Genomic DNA, 17705 nt, shown 5'->3' with positions numbered 1-17705 from the left:
TTCTTAAACACAATATATTTAATGAGAAACTGACGCACAGATTCCACGTGCCGAGCTGTCACTTTGTTCATCTCCTCAGAGGCCAAGTACGAGAGCATATGTCTCTGTTTCCCTGTGGAAACAACTGCGGTCGCGACTCAGGCCAATGGTAATATTTGGGAGAAAGGGGAAAAGGCACAAAGCTCCTATGACACAGTTTTGGAAGCCAAAACCTCCGTTTTCAGCCCACACCGGTCTGCAGGTGCACACGAGTGTGCACAGACTGCACCACGCGTGGACGTGTGACGCATATATACTCGGCTTTGGAACATAGTTCGGGGCCCTTCACAGAGACGTGTTAACACTGTCTCCTCCCACAGGCGCACTCCCATCCAGCAGCCTCCGGCTGAAGGGGAGGGCATGGGGCTGTGCAAACGTGCCCGGCCCCGCACGAGAGCTCGGGATACACCTGCAAGGGTCAGCTCCGCGCCTCAGCCGGAGAGGCACAGCCACCTACTGACGGGGGCGGGGGGGGGGGGGGCTATTATCTTGGAGTTGTTTCCAGTAACTGATAAAAGATCAGGTTCTGCTAAGTGTCCTCTCCGTGCCCTTCTAGAAAGAAGGAAGAGTGGCACTTGAGCCAGATGAAGGAAGGATTCTAAGGGAAGAGCCTAGCTGACCTGAGAGAAACCACCTGGCACCGTTGCTGGATAAGCCTCCTCTTCCCAGGGAGGCTCACTGGCACCTGCTGGGTCCGTCCCCCACCCCCACATAGCCGTGTGCCAGCGCACACCACGGGGGAGCCCACGGCCCCCAAAGGCTTGTGAACAAATGAGAGATGAATATGAAAGAGCAGATCAACACTAACCACATCTGTTCCAGAAAAGGAGGACATCCGTCCTGTTTTATGTTCTAATCTCTAAGAAAAACTTAACAGATTTATTGAACCAATGACATTCCTTAGATCCTCCTACAGAAACACTTGCATGAGCAGACAATCCTCTTAAACCACGAGTTCTCACCCAGGAGAGATGCTGGATCCTAGGAGACGTGGCGAAGTGGAGACATTTTTGGTTGTCACCACAGCGGGGGGAGGGGGTGCTACTGGCATCTGGGGGCAGAGGCCACAGATGCTACATAGGGACGCCCCCCCCCCCGACACAGGTATCCAGCCCAAGATGCCAGGAAGGAAAGAGCCTAGACACAGCCCAAAACTTGTATAATGTGCCGCATATTTTAGTTACATTGGTTACTTTCTTACCGAGTCTGTCCGTCTTTGGGGAGGGAAAACTCGGCAGGCAGCCTTTCTGGGAAGGGAGACAATCAAAATACTCCACAGGTGGATTCCAGAGGATTTATTTCCAAAGCTCTTTCACCAAAAAGAGAATTTTGCTTCGCATCCTAGCACCCTCGGGAGAAGATCCCAACCCGCAGGGAGATACTGGCAAAGTGAGTTTCACTTACAGACACGTGGCCTGATTTTATTTCTCGGACTTAACATGCTGCACACAATTTCCCTTAGACGTTGACTGAAGTGAGGGCACAGGAGGTATGAGCCCACCTGGCTCTCAGAGGGATTGAAGATCCTTCCTACAGGGAGGTCGGAGAAAAGCCAGGTACCTAGCTCCTTCTAGAACCTTCCATGCTTGAATACTGCTGACCTCCACCTCCAAAGAACCTCACAGACGGGAATCTGAAGACGAGGAAACGCTGCTCGGACTTCAGGTACGGGCTCCCCCTGGAAAGCCCACATCGCAGGCACCTGCTCTGGTTTGACACAAGCGCCTGGGCCTACATCTGTCTGGTGGGTTGGAGACGCAGGACACGCCTCACAGCTGCCCCCACCTGCCGATGTCAGGAGCTTCCGGCCCTCTCCCTCCTGCTCTGGCTACCAGTCACCCCCACAACAGTCCCAGAATGCAGGTAAACGCCACCACGTGTCACTAGTGCTCCTTTGCCGGGCCCGGGGAGGAGTGCGTCCACCTCCTCCAGGTGCAGAGCCGCTCCCTCGCAGCCCAGCGCACGTGCCTGGGAACAGGTCCCTGCCCTTCCTTCCTACCTCTTCCAAACTGCGCTGCGGAGGCCCGGGAGAAAGAAGAAATGGCCCGAGGCTACGCCCCAGGCTGCTTACGGCCACAGCCTCAGGTGTAAAGACCAAGGGACCCTCAAACTGCTCCCCACCAGGCCTGACACCTTCCTGGCCAGCACAGACCCAAGGAAGGGGAGCAACACCCTCCCCCACCCCAGACCACCTGCAGCAGGTGCACAGCCTGTGCCCTCCATTCTTTGGCTTCCTGAGCTGTGGCGTCACCACCCTTCAGGCCGGAAGTCCTCCGCACGGCTGGCCAGGGGAACAGGGAGAGGGTCACCCTCAGGAAACCTCGATCTGTATCGACAGCCCCCGGCCCCGAACTCCTGCCCAGCCAACGCCTCCACTAAAAGTCCCCCATGGGCGCCTCCCGTGGGACTCGCCTTCGCACAGGAAGGGGCGACGCTGGCAACCTCTGCGAGCTTTTTCACCCTCCCCCTCTCCTTCCCTCCTTGAACAAACACCATGTAGTGGCCGCGTTTCTGATGGCCCCTGTGCACTCAGACTGATCAGCCCAACAAGCAGACCCTCCCAATTTACATTCATCATAGCCGTTAAGCTGCATTTTTAAAACCAAAACCCTCATCGTCTCCGGTGTCTGGGTGGCTCAGTGGTTAAGCGTCTGCCTTCGGCTCAGGTCAGAATCCCAGGGTTCTGGGATCGAGCCCCACATCGGGCTCTCTGCTCAGCTGGGAGTCTGCTTCTCGCTTTCACTCTCCTTCTGCCCTGACCCCCAGCTCTTGCTCTCCCTCTCTCAATTAAATGAGTAAAATCTTAAAAAAAAAAAAAAAACCCTCATACTAATTTCATTGCTCAGAAACCGCCACAGGCCCCCCGCCACCCTCTCCCGCTGAGCCTCGAACCCACATGCTCCCTGCTCTTCTCAAAGCACCAGGCCTTCCACACCTGCCCACCAGCCTGAGCTGGTCCCATGTCCCTTCCCACCTGCTGACATTAAACTGCTCTCTCAAGGGCCAAATCAAAAGCTACCTGCACCGTGAAGGCTCCCAGGACTCTCCCCAGCTCACAGACAGATGCCTCCCTCCTCCGACTACCCCGAGTCACACTTCTGTTGGCCTGGTCCACCTGCCTCCTTCCTGGACAGCGGAGCGTGCCGCTGGAGGCCCCCTGGCACCTGGGGACGAAGATGAGCTGCTCAGCCCTGCCCTGGACACCAGGAAACTGTTGTAAAATCCCTCCCCTGTCCTGGCCTGGCTTTGCCCTCTGTACAGTTATCGAGATGGTCAAGAATGTGTGTGCGCGCACACTGTCACGGGCAGTAGGGCCCTCGCCCAACGCGGGAGGACCCGCCAATGTTAGTAGCAGCCGATGTCCTTGCTGATGGTCACCCAAGTCCCTCAAGGAAGGGAAGGGTATCCCACTCATCTCCATGCTCTAACACTGGCTCATCTCTGGGCCTGACGGGTGCTTCATGAACGTCCGTCCAACGTTTGAGGTGTGGTGGTAAAGGCCATTATATCCACTAGCATGGGGCGGGTGGGTAGAGCTGATGACATGCTCTAGGCACGTGAAATTGTTCCCCTAAATTGCCCAGTTACTTGAGAAAGGTAGAGAGGCACTGCAGAATATGGAGCCCGTCTATACACTCCAAGGCAGCCCTCTTCTCTGCCTTACACCTTAACATTTGAGTTCCCACACAGGGATTGCAGGAGAGGATGCTGAAGGCAGGCTCCTGAGGGCATCCGCCCTGCTCCCTTTCTAACACAAAGGGGACTTCCTTCTTGGAGAAGGGGCCGTGGAGGCCCGCAGATCCCCGCCTGCGGTCACAGGGGAGGGCTGCCCCGATTGGCCGGGATGGCACAGCATGGAACAGCACAAGGGCCAAGCTCCCTTCCCCTGGGAGGAGAATGGAGAAAAGGACAGCCACACCTGCTCAGAGACAAAGATGAGGCTGGCTTCAGGACCTGGGAGTGGAAAAGCCCAGAGAGGCGGGTGCACGGAGACAGCCCCTCATACCTGCAGTGATGCAAAGGACTGAATAAGCTTGTTCCTGACCCTCTTAAAATCCAGAAGCAGCCATTCATGATATTTGGAGAATTCCCATGCACTGTCTTTCTTTGCACCTTGTCTTCTTTTTAACAGCTGAAACAATTTCCAGAAACTTCAAAAAAAAAAAAATGCTATTTGAGGAGCAGCCCTTGGGATAATTCGATCAGAGTGGCAGGTGGGGAAGGAGTTGGCAGGTGGGGGCGGCGGGGCAGGTAGTCTCTGGTTGGGGGATTTCCAGTAAATCAGCCTGGAATGACATCATCCCTGTTACTTTCCAGAACCACATCAAAGACAACAGTGGTTTAGTACTGATCAATTCGAATTCAAGGGCCACACCTGTGAACACCGACAGATCTCAGCCCTTGGGAGCATCAATCTAGCTCACAGGATGAAAATGTTAAAGGCAGAGCCATGCTAAGGTTTTCGCTCCAGCGGTTTTCTCTCCCTGGAACAGCCACCATGGCCCCTGGCCCAGATTTCTGCCCAGCAACCTCCCTCACCGCTTTCAAGTCTTGCTGCGATCTCGCCTTCTGGATGAGGCCTGTTTTGACCACATTCTATTAATAACTGCCAGCGCCACAAATAACAACAATGCAAAGGAAAGGAAAGGGGAGGAGAAGGTACAAGCTACTGAGCCAGCTTCCTGCCAGGCGCTCTCCGGGCCGGCGCCCGGGCTCTGGGATAGTCTACGAGCACCGACGCGGGAACCTGGCCAGGCTGGGACCGCTTGGAATTCACGGACTTTGGGACTTGATACAGGCCTCATTCCAAAGCCCACGCTCTTCATCCCAGTTCTAAACACCTACTGCGGGTTGAATAGTGTCCCCCAAAAAGATTTACTGAAGTCTTCACCCCCAAAACCTGGGAATGTGGCCTTGCTTGGAAAGAGGGTCGTCGCGGATGTGATCAAGCTCAGTGAGGTCACATTGGACTAGGGCAGACCCTAACGCAGTGACTGAAGGTCAGGTGACGACAGGGACAGACTGATGGGTGGGACAGAGCTGGGCACCAAGGAGGTGACTGAAATGTTCCACAATAAAAAGTGGTTTTCAAAACTTGACAAAAAATGTTTACAAAAGTAAGCCATTTGTTTTCTTTTTAAAAGTAAGTTTCTCTTCGCCTAGACATATTAAAATTAAAACACACAACAGAAAAGCTGTAACTGAGAATAAAAAAAGCAGACCCATGGTTTCTCAGATGGCGACAGAGGTTCATTTTCTGATACCGTGAAACCATTTGTTAGAAATAGGGCACACTCCTATTCTTAGCACATTGAGAGGAAAGTTGTCTTCAAAAGTTACCATATTATAGGTTTCAGACATCTTAACACAACACTTGGGGATGAATAATTAAGATTTGTTCATTATACCTGTGCACCTGATGGTTCTATTTATTATACTATAAATTAGTTGACCTAAATGTTATTTTTTGAAATAAGCTTTTTTAAGAACTGTAAACAGTTTTTAAAAGAGAACAGCGTGTACTTCTATTATTTGCAAATTGCCTGGAGGAAGAATGCTCCCCACCTCTGTTGGTGAAACTAAGATGATAGTGTGAGCCAGCGGGGAGCACAGCCTGCGGGGCAGAGAAGTGACAGACCGGCCTCCCCACCACCCCCCACGCTTCCCCCACAGAAGCTTCATCTGGGACTTTGAACCCTCTTGCAGACCCACTGCCATTTTCAGGTGGCCGTCACTGAGTCAAAGATCACTGACCTGGAGGCAGCCCTGTTCCTCCAGCCACCATCAGCTCCCCATGGTCTCTTGCTCAAGTCCCCAGCAGTCCCTCACTGTCTGCCACTCTGGGCCACCCTGCCTCCTCATCCAGCCTGAGTTCACTATCCGTACCAGACACCACCAATCCCCGCCCCTGTCCTCCTGAGAAAGCCCCGGCCCACCTGACTGCACAGGGCCCTGACCAACCCCTACTCTGCCCCCACACACACATACCCGGCATGGCCCTGGTCCAACCCTGCCGCCCCGCCGCCCCTCCTGCTAGGGCCCTGACTGGCCCTCAGCTGTCAAGTCTTCATGTGCCTAGTTTTCCATCATCTGCCATTAATTCATCTCCAAACGCTCTGCAAAAAACACTAGTCTCCTCACCCTGAGTTCAAAAACGTGAGGTAACCCATCTGTTCCCTTTTTCTTAGACATATCCCTCATGGGCCTTGCCATCCTTCTGTGTCCATCTGGACCAATGACTTTTCTAAATCTGCTGCCCAGCCAGATGCTTATCAATTTCATTCTTTCCAAACACCAGCATTTTACTTTGTTAATAATATTTAATTCTGGAGGCGCCTGGGTGGCTCAGTTGGCTAAGTGTCTGCCTTCAGCTGGTCATGATCCGGCTGGGATCGAGCCCCTTGTCCTGAGCAGGCAGCCTGACTCTCCCTTTTCCTATGCCACTCCCCCTGCTTCTGCTCTGTCAAATAGAAACATAAAATCTTAAAAAAATAATACTTCTGTTTTATCTTTCACTTCAGCTCTTTATTTTTCCATCCTTCTGCTTTCCTTAAGTTTATTATATTCTTCTAACTTCTTAAATGGGTCACTAATCTCAGTAATGTTCAGCCTTTTTTTGTTGTTTTAATGTAAGCATTTAACCTTAACTTTTTCCCTTTTATGGCATCCCATATGCTTTTATCTGTAGCATTTTTATTATCAGTTTAAATGGTTTCTAATTTCCTTTATGATTTCTTTTTGACTCATGCATTATGCAGAAGTATATCTCCTACTTTCCAAATGGATGAGGTTCTCTATATGTTATTATTGATTTCTAGCTTGATTGCATTGTGGTCAGAGAATGTGGTCGACAGAAGTTCTTGGAAATATGTTGAGGCTTGCTTTATGACCCTCTCTGCATGGTCAGTTTTCCTAAGTGGGTTATACATGTCTGCACAGAAGGCGCATTTTTTTTCATTTGTTGAGAGCCATATCGTACAGGTGGTCACAGAAGAACTTTGTAAATTCTGCCGTTCAAATCTTTTTTGCCCTTACTGATTGTTAAGAACGACTTCACCTATCAACTACTAAAAGGTATTAAAATGTCCTATAGGATTTCAGTCTCTCCTTGCAATTCTGCCAAGTTTTGCTTCATATATTTTGCATAAACAGAATGTTATTGCTTACATAAAAGTTTAGAACTGTAACATGTTCCCAGTGAACGAAAACTTTCATCATTATTTAAAGACTCTCTGACCAAGTAACGGTTCTTTTTTTTTTTAAAGATTTTATTTATTTATTTGACAGAGAGAGAGATCACAAGTAGGCAGAGAGGCAGGCAGAGAGAGAGGGAGAAACAGGCTCCCTGCCAAGCAGTGAGCCCTACGTAGGGTTCGACCCCAGGACCCTGAGGCCATGACCTGAGCCGAGGGCAGCGGCTTTAACCCTGAGCCGCCCGCGTGCCGCCGGTTCTGCTTTAAAACCTATTTTACTTTATATCAATGCAGCTTCATGGGGTTTCTTCTGGCTGATATTTGGTTTCTCCTTTTCCCAATTTTACTTTCAATTTTTCCATATAATTTCATGAGTTCTTACATAACCCAGGGGGACTTAAAACCTTGCATATTAAAAATCAGCAGGCTTGGCTCTAAGCTAGGAGGGCGAGAGGAAACGGAGTGCCCATCCTTAAAGAGAGAGCACCACTAACAACTCAGGAGATACCACAGGAGGCAGCAGTTGGGGAAAATGCCTGGGGCATACCAGAGGGAGCGTTACTCGGGATCACTGGGGGATCCCCTCCAGGAACAGAGGAGCTGGCTGGCACCACCTCCCTCCCCCACACCCCCAACACAAACACAGGACCACCTACGGGAACAAGCACGGCACTAACACTTGCTACCTTACTTGCTGATAGCACAGCCCAGCCCACCCCCAACCCCCATCTTCCACCCCCCACCTCCATGCTGTGACAGATCTGCCTCAGTCCTGGTGCTCTGGGTCCCCTCCCCCAGAAGACCAGCGGCTGGCAAACCTTGATAACAGTGCACCTCCCCACCCCCACTTGCTTTGCTGGGCTATCCCCTCCAAGCCGGCTGGCCTCCGTTCTGCTGGTGACAGGTCCCCTCTTACAGAGAGCCTACATGCAAACCTCGCAGACACTGTGCATCTCACCCTGTGAATGTTGCAGATCCACCCCCTCCAATATGCTTTGGGCCAGAGCCCCTCCAAAGCGGTAACACAAGACTGGCAGTAAGCAGCTCGGACAGAGGACAGCGCCACTCCAAAGGACCCCTGCCCCGGGGAGAGAGAAAGATAACCACACACACACCATTCAGACTGCAGGGCCCCAGCAGTGGCCTGGGGGCAGATAGCTGGTCTGACTACAGGCCCCAAACACTACAGGCCCCAAGGAAAGCTTCTGAGGGGACAACACAGGAAAAGCATCCTACCTTTTGGTGCTATTGTATCTTGCAAACAACTGGTATGACTCAACTCAAACCTCAGGCGGGCCCCAGAGTGGCCCATTTACACCACAGGGACGAAACACTGCCCACAACAGGCAAAGTGAGCCACTGCAGATGACTAGACTAAGGGAAAAAGCAGCTCGGTCACAAAAGCAGGGTACACACAACACATACTGGAGACACCCCTGAAGAACCAGGTTCTGGTGAACAGAAGACACTACATTGCAGAGCACAACAGAACTTCTTCAGAAAGCTACTACTTTCAAGTGCAAAAGACATAGCTGATATAGAGAAACATTCACAGAGTTAGATAAAATGAGGAGACAGAGGAATATGTCCCAAATGAAAGAACAGGACAAAATCACGAAACCAGGACAAAATCAAGAAACCTAAGTGAAATGGAAATAAGGATTATGTCTGATAGAGAATTTAACATAATGATCTTAAAGACTTGACTTGAAAAAAAGAGTGGAGGACCTCAGTAAGGCCCTCACAAAAAGAACCAATCAGAGATAAAGAACACAAGAAATAAATTAAAAATACACTAGATGGAATAAATAGGAGATTAGAGGAAGCAAAAGAACAAATCAGTGACCTGAAGGACAGAGTAATGGAAAACAATCTGAGCAGGTGAGAGAGAAAAAAGTTATGCAAAATGAGAATAGACTTAGGTAACTCAGCAGCACCATCAGGCATAACAACATTCACATTATGGATATCCCAGAGGAGAAAAGAGAGGTAAGAGGGAAGAAAATTTATTTGAGGAAATAATAGCTGAAAACTCAAATCTGAGGAAGGAAACAGCAATCTAGATCCAAGAGGCAGAGATCCCCCAGAGAAATCAACCCAAGCTGGTCCATACCAAGACACACAGAAATTAAAATGGCAAAAAGTATTGATAAAGAGAAATGTTTAAAAGCACCAAGAGAAAAGAAAGCAGTTACATACAAGGGAAACCCCATAAGGCTATCAGCTGATTTTTCAGCAGAAACTTTTCAGGCCAGAAAAAAGTGGGATGCTATATTCAACGTAATGAAAGAAAAAACCTCCAGCAAAGAATATTTTATTCCAGCAAAGCTGGAAGACAGATAAAGAAGGAATAGAAGGTGAGATAAGGAGTTTCCTTGACAAAAGTTAAAGAAATTCAGGACTACTGGATCAGCCCTATAAGAACTGTTAAAGGGGATTCTCTGAGTGGAAAAGAAAGACCATAACTAAAAGTAAAGAAGGCAGGAAACACAAAAGCAGTAAAAATAAGTATATCTGTAAAAACCAGTCAAGGGACTTGCCAAATTAAAGGATGTAAACTATGCCACCATAAACCTAAAATGTGGGAGGACAGGAGTAAGAATGCATTCATGCTTAAACAATTATCAGCTTAATACACACTGCTATATGCAGAAAATATTATATACATACCTAATGATAACACAAATCAAAAACTAGCAATAAATATGCAAAAAAAAAAAAACAAAAACAAAAAGAAAGAATCCAAGTATATTACTCAGGAAAGCCAACTAATCATGAGAGAAAAGAGCAAGGAAAGAAAGCAACAGAGAACTACTGAAATAACCATAAGACAAAAAAACAAAACAAAAACCCAAAACAGAAAACCTACAACCATAAGACAAGTACCAAAATGGCAATAAATGCATATCTATCAGTAATTACTTTGAATGTAACTGTACTAACACTCTAACGAAACACATAAGGTGACAAAACATATTTAGGGGGGGAAAAAAAACCACAAGACCCATCTACATGCTGCCTACAAAAGACTCATTTCAAACCTAAACATACATGCAAACTGAAAGTGAGGGGATGGACAAGCATTTATCATGCACAGAGATGTGAAAAAGAAAGCAGGATAGCAATACTTACATTAAAATAAACTTTTAAACAAAGACTGAAACAAAAGACAAAGGATACTATATAATCATAAAGAAAACAATCAACAAAATGCTAGAACAGTCATAAATATTTATACACCTAACATGGGAGAACCAAAAACATAAATCAGTTACTAACAAACATAAGAAAGTAATCAATAGTAGTACAATAATAACAGGGGATTTTAACTCCTCACTTACATCAACAGACAAATTACCAAAATGGAAAATCAACAAGGAAACAGTCACTTTAAATGACACATGGGACCAGATGGATTTAGCAGACATCTTCAGAGCATTCCATCCTAAAACAACAGAAGACACATTCTTTTCAAGTGCACCATGGAACATTCTCCAGAACACACCACATACTGGGTCACAAAACAAGTCCCAAGAAATTCAGAAAGACTGAAGTCACCATGCATCTTCTCTGACCACAATGCTATTGAACTAGAAATCAACCACAAGAAAAAAATCTAGAAAGAGCACAAATATGTGGAGGTTAATTAACATGCTACTAAACAATAAATGGGTCAACCAAGAAATCAGAGGAAAAAAAAATATATGAAGGCATGAAGACATAACAGCCCAAAATCTTTGGGATGCAGTAAAAGTTTACAGCAACAGGCCCTACCTCAAGAAGGAAAATCTCAAATAAACAACCTAACCTTATACCTAAATGAGCTAGAAAAAGAAGGAAGATAAAACCCAAAACCAATAAGAGGAAGGAAACAATAAAGATGAGATCAGAAATAAACAAAATAGAAACTAAAAAACAATAAAACAGATCAATGAAACCAGGAACTGGTTTCTGAAAAAAATCAACAACACTGATAAATCTTTAGCCAGAAGAGGAGGAAGAGGAGAAGATGATGACGACGACGACAATGACGACAAAGACAAGGAAAGAGAACTCAAACAAAATCAGAAATGAAAGAGGAGAAATAACAACCAACACCTGAGAAATATAAAAGATATAAGAGAATATTATGAAAAGTTATATGCTAACAAATTGGACAACCTAGAACAAACGGAAAAATTCCTAGAAACATATGACCTCCCAAAATTGAATCAAGAAGAAACAGAAAATTTGAACAAGTCAGCAATGAACTTGAATCAGTAATCTAAAAACTCCCAACAAAAAAAAAAAGAAAGAAAGAAAGAAAGGAAAAAAAGAAAAGAAAAAGATCCAGCACCAAACTGCTTCACAGGTGAATTCTACCAAATACTTTTTTAAAATATTTTATTTATTTATTTGACAAAGAGCAAGAGATCACAAGTAGGCAGAGAGGCAGGCAGAGATAGAGGAGGAAGCAGGCTCCCTGCTGAGCAGAGAGCCTGATGCACGGCTTGATGCCAGGACCCTGAAATCATGCCTGAGCCGAAAGCAGAGGATTAACCCACTGAGCCACCCAGGGTCCATGAATTCTGCCAAATATTTAAAGAAGAATTAATACCTATTCTTCTCAAACTATTCCAAAAAATAGAAGATGAAGAAAAACTTCCAAATTCCTTCTGTAGGCCAGTATCACCCTGATACCAAAATCAGATAAAGACACTATCCAAAAAAAGAGAACTACAGGTCAATATCTCTGATGAACATACATGCAAAAATCTTCAACAAAATAATAGCAAATCAAATCCAATAATACATTAAAAAAAATTCACCATAATCAAGTGGACTTTATTCCCAAGATACAAGGGTGGTTCAATATTTGCAAATTAATCAACGTGATACATCACATCAATAAGAGAAAGGATAAAAACCACATGGTTGTTTCAATAGGTGCAGGAAAAGAGCTTGACAAAGTACAACATCCAGTCATGATAAAAATCCTCAACAAAGTAGGTTTAGAGGGAACATACCTCAACATAATAAAAGCTACCTATGAAAAACACATAGCTAACATCATATTAATGGTGAAAAACTGAAAGCTTTCTCCCTAAGGTCAAGAACAAGACAAGCATGTCCCTTCTCACCACTTTTATCCAACACAATACCCGAAGTCCTAGCCACACCTATCAGACAAAAAAAGGACTAAAAGGCACCCAAACTGGTAAGGAAGAAGTAAAAATTTCACTATTTGCAGATGACATGATACTATATATAGAAAACCCTAAAGACCACAAAAAACCTATCAGAACTGATTAATGAATTCAGTAAGATCACAGGATACAGAAATCTGTTGCATTTCTATACGTTAATAATGAAGCAGAAAAAAGAGAAATTAAGAAAATGATCCCATTTACAATTGCACCAAAAAAAAATTAATAATAAAATACCTAGGAATCAACTTAAAGGATATGAAGCTCTGAACTATAAACTACTCTGAAAACTATGAAATACTGATGAAACAAACTAAGGACAACACAAACAAATGGAAAGATATTCCACAGTCATGAATCAGAAGAACATTGTTAAAATTCCATACTACCCAAAGCAATCTACAAATTTGATGCAATCCTTATCAAAATACCAACAGCATTTTTCACAAATAATCCTAAAATGTGTATGGTATGGAAACACAAAAGACTCCAAATAGCCAAAGCAATCTTGAAAAAGAAAAACAAAGCTGGAGGTATCCCAATTCCAGCTTTTAAGTTATATTGCAAAGCTGTAGTGATCAAAACAACATGGTTCTGGCAAAAAAAAAAAAAAAAAAATAGAGACATAGATCAATGGAAGAATAGAAAACTCAGAAATAAACCCACAAGAGAAAAGTGACCCCTTTATGAAAGATAGAACATGTGGGGAAGTGAATCCAAGGCATCATACAGGAAGGGAGACCACAGGGGGAGGGGCTGGCTCCCAGCAAGCAGCGGAGCAGCAGAGCACAAAATCGGAACTTATAGAAGTCCACTCCACTGACAGATGTCGCTCCAGAGGCTAAGCGGGTAATGGAGCCCTCACAGGGGCAGTGTGGTCTCAGGTCCTATGGGGTCACAGAAAGACTGGGGATATCTGAGTGTGGCAGAGCCCCCAGGTATTGGAGCAGGGAAGCAGCCTACAGAGACAGAGCCAAGGAGTGAGCTCTCAGCTCAGGGCTACCGTAAACCGTGATCCAAGGCACGGTCGGGCCACTACTCTTCCGCAGGGACCCACAAGTGGCAGATCTGGGGAGACTCACCTTCCTGCTCTGGGAGGAGTGGTGCAGGAGTGGGCAGAAGTAATCTTCTGGGTGTGGAGACTCCAAACGAGGCCGTGCACCAAAGAAACACTTGGTCACAGGCCGGGAGAGCTCGGAGTGCAGCTGGAGATCAGGGACAAAGGAGGGACTGAATGCTTTCCTCTGAGGGTGCATTAAGGAGAGGAGCCCTGAGCTCTCGTTTCCTATGTGGCCAGAGCCTGGGAGGCCGCCATCTTCATTCCCGTCCTCCAAAGCGGTTATGGAGAGCACTCAGGGAACAAAAGCTCCTGAGAGCGAACCCGAGCAGATTGCTTAGCCCGGACCCTGGCAAGGGCAGTGCAGTTCTGCCTCAGGCAAAGACATTTGAGAATCACTGCAACAGTCCCCTCCTCAACAAGATGAACAAAGGGGCACCTGGGTGGCTCAATGCGTTAAGCCTCTGTCTTTGGCTCAGGTCATGATCTCAGAGTCCTGAGATCGAGCCCCACATCAGGCTCTCTGCTAAGCAGAGAGCCTACTTCCCCCCTCTCTCTCTCTGCCTGCCTCTCTTCCCACTTGTGATCTCTCTCTGTCAAATAAATAAATAAAATCTTAAAAAAAAAAAAAAGGAGATGAACAAGAACATCCAGCCAAGACCAAGTTCACCTATCAATGAGAACTGCAAACGTCAGAACTATAGGAATACAGGACATGGAATTCATGGGCTTTTTCCTGTGATTCTTTAGCCTTCAAAGTTAAATTTTTTTAATTTTATTTTTTTCTCATTCTATTTTTTCAATTTTCCTCTTTCTTATTTTAATGTTTTTTAACTATTTTATCTTATCAATACCTTCTTAAAAATCTTTTTAAATTTTCATTGTTATAGTCTCTTCATTGTACTTAGCCTTATTTTTTTGTATACATATAGGTTTTTCTTTCCTTAAAATGTTGGGATACAGTTTCTTCTAACAGATCAATATATACCCTAAATCTAGCACATGGCTTTGTTCTAGTGTCCAGCCTGATCACATGCTTCCCTTTTTTTTTCTCTTCAATCAACTTCTCATCAATTCCTTTTTTATTTTTTTAAAGCTTTTATTTGTTTATTTGTCAGAGAGAGAGAGAGAGCGCACACACAAGCAGGCAGAGAGGCAGGCAGAGGCAGAGAGAGAAGCAGGATTCCCGCCAAGCAAGGAGCCTGATGTGGGACTCGATCCCAGGTCCCTGGGATCATGACCTGAGCTGAAAGCAGCAACTTAACCCACTAAGCCACCCAGGCGTCCTGTTCCTTTTTTTTTTAAGATCAATTTCTTTTTTAGAATCTTTTTTAATTTTCATCTCTACAGTCATATTCCATCCCTGCATGTTTAACCTTATTTTTGTATACATATATAAGTTTTTCTTTCTTTAGAAATTTTGGGAGGCAGTTTCTTCTAACAGACCAAAATACACCCAAAATCAAGTGTATGGCGCTATTCTATTCACCACTCTAATATATATACATACACATGTGTGTATACACATACACATATACATACATTCACATATACATACACATACTTTTTATTTTTTCCTCTTCTCCCCCACTCCCCATCCCGGTTTCAGGTCTATTCTGATTTGGTTAGTCTATATTTTTCTAGGGGTGCTACCCTTTTAGTATTTTGTTCTCTCATTCATCTATTCTTATCTGGATAAAATGACAAGGTGGAAAAACTCACCTCAAAAAAAAGAACAAGAGGCAGTACCAACGGCTAGGGACCTAATCAATGAGGACGTCAGTAAGATGTCAGATACAGAATTCAGAATGATGATTATCAAGGTTCTAGATGAGCTCTAAAAAAAGCATGGAAGATACTAGAGAATCCCTTTCCATAGAAATAAAATCCCTTTCTGGAGAAAAAAAAGAACTAATATCTAACCAAATTGAAATTTAAAAAGCTACTAATAAGGTATAATAAAAAAATGGAAGCTGTTTCTGCTAGGATAAATGAGGCAGAAGAGAGAATTAATGACATAGAAGACCAAATGATGGAGAATAAAGAACCTGACAAAAAGAGAGTTAAACAACTACTGGCCCACAAGGGGAGAATTCGAGAGATAAGTGATACCATAAGACGAAACAATATTAAAATAATTGGGAACCCAGAAGAAGAAAGAAAGGGGCAGAAAGTATATTCAAGCAAATTATAGCAGAGAATTTCTATAATTTGGAGAAGCGAACAAGCATCAAAATCTAGGAGGCACAGAGAATCCCCCTCAAAATCAATAAAAATAGGTCAACACCTGGTCACCTAATAGTAAAACTTACAAGTCTCAGTGATAAAGAGAAAATCCTGAAAACAGCTCAGGACAAGAGGTCTGTAACACACAACAATAGAAATATTAGACTGGCAGCAGACCCATCCACAGAGACCTGGCAGGCCAGAAAGGGCAGCATGATATATTCAGAGCACTAAATGAGAAAAATATGCAGACAAGAATACTATATCCAGCTAGGCTGTCATTGAAAACAGAAGGAGAGAGGGGCACCTGGGTGGCTCAGTGGGTTAAAGCCTCTGCCTTCATCGCAAGTCGTGATCCCAGGCTCCTGGGATTAAGCCCCACATCAGGCTTTCTGCTCTCTCCTCTCTCTCTCTGCCTGCCTCTCTGCCTACTTGTGATCTCTGTCTGTCAAATAAATAAATAAAATCTTTTTAAAAATTTTTTAAATAAATAAATATGCCCCTAACATGGGAGCAGCCAATTATATAAACCAATTAATAACAAAATCAAAGAAACACATCAACAATAATACAATAATAGTAGGGGACTTTAACACTCCCCCTCACTGAAATGGACAGATCATCTAAGCAAAAGATCAACAAGAAAATAAGACTCTAATGACATATTGGTCCAGATGGACATCACCAATATATTCAGAACATTTCATCCCAAAACAACAGAATAAACATTCTTCTCTAGTGCACATGGAAAATTCTCCAGAGTAGATCACATCCTGGGTCAAAAATCAGGTCTCAACCGGTACCAAAAGATCGGGATCATTCCCTGCATATTTTCAGACCACAATGCTTTGAAGCTAGAACTCAGCCACAAGAAGAAAGTTGGAAAGAACTCAAATACAGGGAGGCAAAAGAGCATCAACTAAAGAATGAATGGGTCAACCAGGAAATTAAAGAAGAATTTTTAAAAAGTCATGAAGACAAATGAAAATGAAAGCACAACAGTTAAAAATCTTTGGGACACAGCAAAGACGGTCCTGAGAGGAAACTATATAGCAATACAAGCCTTTCTCAAGAAACAAGAAAGGTCTCAAGCACACAACTGAACCCTACACCTAAAGGAGCTGGAGAAAGAACAGCAACAAAAGCCTAAACCCAGCAGGAGAAGAGAAATAATAAAGATCAGAGCAGAAATCAATGAAACAGAAACCAAAAGAACAGTAGAACAAATCAAGGAACTAGGAGCTGGTTCTTTGAAAGAATTAATAAGATTGGTAAACCCCTAGCCAGACTTATCAAAGAGAAAAGAGAAAGGACCCAAATTAATAAAATCATGAATGAAAGAGGAGAGATCACAACCAACACCAAAGAAATACAATTATAAGAACATACTATGAGCAACTATACACCAGCAAACTTGACAATCTGGAAGAAATGGATGCATTCCTAGAGACGTATAAACTACCAAAAGTGAACCAGGAAGAAATAGAAAACCCGAAGAGACCCATAACCAGTAAGGAGATTGAAGCAGTCATCAAAAATCTCCCAACAAACAAGAGCCCAGGGCCAGATGGCTTTCCAGGGGAGTTCTACGAAATATTTAAAGAATTAATACCTATTCTCCTGAAACTGTTCCAAAAAATAGAAATGGAAGGAAAACCTCCAAACACATTTTATGAGGCCAGCTTTACCTTGATCCCAAAACCAGACAAAGACCCCATCAAAAAGGAGAATTACAGACCAATATCCTTGATGAACATGGATGTGAAAATTCTCACCAAGATACTAGCCAATAGGATCTAACAGTATATTAAAAGGATTATTCACCACGACCAAGTAGGATTTATGCCTGGGCTGCAAGGTTGGTTCAAAATCTGCAAATCAATCAATCAATGTGATACAATACATTAATAAAAGAAAGAACAAGAACCATATGATACTCTCAATAGATGCTGAAAAAGCATTTGACAAAGTACAGCATCCTTTTCTTTTTCTTTTTTTTTTTTA

Source organism: Lutra lutra, chromosome 11, assembly GCF_902655055.1.
Source record: "Lutra lutra chromosome 11, mLutLut1.2, whole genome shotgun sequence".
Classification (NCBI taxonomy): domain Eukaryota; kingdom Metazoa; phylum Chordata; class Mammalia; order Carnivora; family Mustelidae; genus Lutra; species Lutra lutra.
The sequence above is the reverse complement of the archived record's forward strand: the minus strand, read 5'-3'. Positions refer to the sequence as shown.